Source organism: Mesoplodon densirostris, chromosome 10 (genome assembly GCF_025265405.1).
Source record: "Mesoplodon densirostris isolate mMesDen1 chromosome 10, mMesDen1 primary haplotype, whole genome shotgun sequence".
Taxonomy (NCBI): domain Eukaryota; kingdom Metazoa; phylum Chordata; class Mammalia; order Artiodactyla; family Ziphiidae; genus Mesoplodon; species Mesoplodon densirostris.
The window spans coordinates 71,083,778-71,089,021 of NC_082670.1; the positions used below are offsets into that span (position 1 = coordinate 71,083,778).

At 43.7% G+C, this 5,244-nt stretch overlaps 1 pseudogene; it reads left to right on the top strand.

Moving 5' to 3' along the window:
- Positions 1-1,897: 1,897 nt before the first annotated feature.
- Positions 1,898-2,794, top strand: LOC132497952 (NEDD8-conjugating enzyme UBE2F-like; annotated as a pseudogene).
- Positions 2,795-5,244: the final 2,450 nt, after the last annotated feature.

The following is a 5,244-nucleotide window of genomic DNA, read 5'->3' on the forward strand; positions in this document are numbered from 1 at the left end:
CACAGCTCTTAAAACCTTTGGAATTTTCTGAGAGAGAAGAGCAATGGTTTAATATCTGGTCTCTTGTCCTGTCCTCAGTTCCTGAAAACTCTTCAGGGAAAGTGACTTTTGGATCCCACCCAAGTGTGGGGGCTGATTGCCAGGAGAACTTTTAGTACCACTCCCCAGATCTCCATGGAGGGGAGAGGGGCTGGAGGTTAAATCAATCACCAAAGGTGAATGATTTAATCAATCATGTCCCTGTAATGAAGCCTTCATAAAACCCCAAAAGGACAGGGTTCAGAGAGCTTCTTCATTGGTGAACATGTGGAGATATGGGGAGAGTGATGTACCTGGAGAGGGCATGGAAGCTCCACACCCCTTCCCCATGCCTTGCTCTTTGAATCTCTTCTTCTGGCTGTTGATTGGTATCCTTTAATAATTATTTTATAATAAACTAGTAATCTAGTAAGTAAAATGTTTCTCTGAGTTCTGTGAACTGTTCTAGCAAATTAATCGAAATTGAAGAGCAGGTCTTGGGAACCTCTGATATATAGCCAGTGGGTCAGAAGTACAGGTGACAACCTGGAGTTGAGATTAGCATTGTAAGTTGGAGAGGGTCATGGTAAACTCAGTTTGTGGCCAGTTGGTTAGAAGCACAGATAACACTTTCACCTGTGTCTGAAATGGAGGGCAGTCTTGTGGGACTGAGCCCTTGACCCATGGAATCTGATTCTATCTCTGGATAGATAGTATCAGAATTGAGTTAAATTCTCAGACACCCTGTGGGGAAGCCTCCACACACATGTTGGAATTGGGTTCAGGGAACCCTTATTTATTCCATTTCTTCCTTCTTAAAAAAATTTAGTTGATCTTTTGTAGTGTATCACTTTGATTCCTTTCTTTCCTTTTTTGTATATTTTTAAACTATTTTCTTAGTGGCTTACTTAGGGATTACAATTGATATCTTAAATTTATGACAAGCTAGTTTGAATAATACCAACTTAGTTTCAAGAGTTTACAAGCACTCTGCTCCTATACTTCTCTGTTCCTCCCCCTTTATATTGTTATTGTTACAAATTATATCTTTATACATTTTATGACTACTAACATGGATTTATAATTGTTTTATGCATTTGCCTTTTAAATCATGTAGAAAAAAGAGAGAAATTACAAACCAAACCAAAAGTATCATGATCTTGGCTTTTATGTTTACCTATGAAGTTACCTTTACTAGTATTCTTTATTTTAAGTTATGGCCTCTGGGCTTCCCTGGTGGCACAGTGGTTGAGTGTCCGCTTGCCGATGCAGGGGACACGAGTTCGTGCCCCGGTCCGGGAAGATCCCGCATGCCAAGGAGCGGCTAAGCCCGTGAGCCATGGCCGCTGAACCTGTGCTCTGCAATGGAAGAGGCCACAATAGTGAGAGGCCCGCGTACCGCAAAAAAATTATGGCCTCAAGTTACTATCTAGTGTCCTTTCATTTTAGCCTGAAAGATTCCCTTTAGCATTCCTCATAGGGCAGGTCTACTACTATATCTTTGTTTATTTTAAATAAGCAAATAGGGACATCCTTGGCGGTACAGGAGTTGACTCCCAGCCTCCACTGCAGGGGGTGAAGGTTCGATCCCTGGTCGGGGAGCTAAGATCCCACATGCCTGGCAGCGAGGCCAAAAAAAAAAAAAAAAAAAGCAAATAGTTTAAATTTTCCTCAGTTTTACTTTCCAACACATAAACATCTACAGATATAACTCACATAAAATCTCTCTTGAGTCCTCAGTTATGAGTGTACGGCCTGCCGCCCGGAGCCAGTGAGGCTGTGAAGGGGGTGCGTCTCGCCGCCCCTGGCCCGGCTGGCTGGGTGTTGGGCACTGGGTGGCATCGCCTGTCTCGGGGTGCCCAGGATAAAGGTAGCAGTAATGCTGACACTGGCAAGCAAACTGAAGCGGAATGACGGTCTCAAAGGATCCGGGGCATGAGCCACAGCCTGTGACTCCAGTCGGTGGGTTTCTGTGAGAGCAGGCTGCTTGTTAAAGAGGTTGCAGAACTTGTCACTAATTTACCTTATACGTATAAAGTGTATTTTCCTGATCCAAACAAGCTTCACTGTTTCAGCTGTCACCCCAGATAAGGGTTACTACCAGGGTGGAAAACTTCAGTTTGAAACTGAAGTTCGGGGACTTCCTTGGTGGTCCAGTGGGTAAAACTCTGTGCTCCCAATGCAGGGGGCCCGGGTTCGATCCCTGGGCGGGGAACTAGATCCCACGTGCATGCCGCAACTAAGAGTCCACATGCCGCAAGCAAAGGATTCTGCGTGCGGCAGCCAAGACCCGGTGCAGCATCAATAAATGAATGAATGAATGAATGAAACTGAAGTTCCTGATGTGTACAACATGGTGCCTCCCAAAGTGAAATGCTTGACCAGGATCTGGCACCCCAATACCACAGAGACAGGCAAAATACATCGAAGTTTACTGAGAGACCATTCGACTGATGGCACCGGCTGGGCTCCCACAAGGACACTGAAGGATTTTTTTTTTTTTTTTTTTTTTTTGGCCTCACCACAGGCACTCACTCAGGATCTTAATTTCCAATCAAGGATCGAACCTGTGCCCCCTGCAGTGGAAGCTTGGAGTCTTAACCACTGTACCACCAGGGAAGTCCCACTGAAAAACAGTGTTTAGGTGTTAAACTCTTTGTTTACTGATCTTTTGAATTTCGATGATCAACTGAATATTGAAGCTACAGAACATTTGCAGGACAAGGAAGACTTCAGCAGTAAAGTTGAAGACTACATTAAGCATTATGCCAGATGACAGGAGGAGAAGACTGCAGGGCTGTGGACTGCACATTAGAAGTTTATCTCCAACTGAAACCAACAGGGAGCCTCCTCCCCAATCCTCGTGCTCCCCTCAGTCACGCTGGGTCGTCAGAGTCCTGTGACCATGTTGTCCTGAGGAAGAACCTCTTCACAACCACCCACTGTAGATGGAGAGTTCCACATAAACACAACAAGGAAATGTGTTTGGGGTTCTAAAGCATTGTCTGCTTAACTTAACATGTTTACACTTTGGGAGCTGTACTGTATAGGCTGTTGATAAGATTCTCGAGAAGTTGTAATGAACTCAACATTGAGGCTAGAGCTTGCTTCTCCCCATTTTCCCAAAGTCAGTTACCTGCACAGGTGATGCTAATGATGTGCTCATTGTAGTTCACAGACTGGCGATCAGAAACCTGCTACAAACTGTGACTGGATGCAAATTCTCTTAGCTCCTTCCATGAATGTTGGCCCTGCCTAGACATCGTGAAGCTTCCCAGAATGCATAGTCATTCACTGTAGATCTCTTACTGAAATGCATATTTTATTTAATGTAAGTATATTTTGGAACAGATTTGTAATTTGTATGATTTAATGCTTTAATTATTTTTTTCTATTCTCAGTTTGTATTTTCATTGTATAGAGCAGACAGGAAGATGTTGGGGCAAGCAACTATTGAAGAGAAATTTTTAAAAAATATGAAAGACAAAAAAAAAGGAGTGTACGTGGTTTTGAGACTAAAAACTTTGAGATCCACTGTTCTAGAGTTTATTTCTGGGAGTCAAATTGTCAGATCATGGCTATGAGAGAATGCATATTCTTACATTTAATCAATAACATAAAACTTTGGGACTTCCCTGGTGGTCCAGTGGTTAAGACTCCACACTCTCAATGTAGGGGGCCTGGGTTCAATTCCTGGTCAGGGAACTATCTCCCACATGCATGCTGCAACCAAGAGTCCTCATGCTGCAACTAAAGACCTCCCGTGCCGCAACTAAGAAGTCCACATGCTGCAATGAAGATTCTGTGTGCCGCAGTGAAGGCCTGGCTCAGCCAAATGAATGAATGAATGAATAACTAAATAAATAATCCCACATGGCATGTGGTGTGGCCAAAAAAAAAAAAAAAGTCAAACTTCTTCCCAAAATGGTTATATAGCAATAAGCAATAACCTTTTAAAACTGCATCTCTGGCCCTCTTTTTATTTATTTATTTATTTATTTTTAAAAATTTATTTATTTATTTAGTTTTGGCTGTATTGGGTCTTCGCCTCTGTGCGAGGGCTTTCTCTAGCTGTGGCAAGTGGGGGCCACTCTTCATCGCGGTGCGCAGGCCTCTCACTGCCGCGGCCTCTCTTGTTGTGGAGCACAGGCTCCAGACGTGCCGGCTCAGTAGTTGTGGCTCATGAGCTTAGCTGCTCCACGGCATGCGGGATCCTCCCAGACCAGGGCTCGAACCCGTGTCCCCTGCATCAGCAGGCGGACTCTCAACCACTGCGCCACCAGGGAAGGCCCCTGGCCCTCCTTTTATAACTCGTCTCTTACACTCCTCTCTCCCCTCCTCTGGCCACATTGGCCTCCACACTGTCCCAGGCTCACAGGTTTATTTCCATCTGTTTGCTCACTGTTTCATTTCTGTCACTTCTCAGCCCTAATATCTCCTCACCTGACATCATATTGCACATTTGTTTATATGTCTGGTCGCCCTCCAGAACAGCATTGTCCAACAGAAATATAATGCAAGCCACAAATGTGGGCACCATATGTAATTTAAAAATTCTTGGTAATGTTAAAAAAAGTCAAAAACAGGTTAAATTATTTTAATAAGATATTTTATTTAACCCAAAATACTCTAAATATGATCATTTCAATATAAAATCAATAGTTAAAATGTTAGATAGTTAACATTATTTTTTTTTTACTAAATCTTTGACATCAGGTATGTATTTCACACTTACAACACTTCTCAATTCAGACTACACATTTCAAGAGCTCAATAGTAGCGTGTGGCTACGGGCTACCATATTTGACAGCACTGCTCTAAAATATAAGCCCTGTAAAAGCAGAGCTTGGTCTGTCTTGTTCCTGGCTAAATCCCCAGCACCTAGAACAGTGCCCGGCACATATTTTATATTCAATTAGTGTTTGTTGAATTCGTGAATGAATAGAATGGCTTTGCACTCCTTAGCACCCTTCCGTAGGACAGGTCCCAGCCCTCTGAGAACACATCATCTGGCTGGCAACCATCAGTCATAGTCAGGACAGCAGCGCCACCTGCTGGGGAATAGGGAGTCACGCACCCATGAGAATCAGGCACCAGGACTCAAGGCTGGTGGAGGGGGCAAAGACAGGAGGTGGGCTCCGGATGCCTGGAATGTTATTCCTTACCTGAGTCTTGGAACCTCAATTTTCCGAAAATCTCTCCCAGACCTTATCTCCTAGTATTACC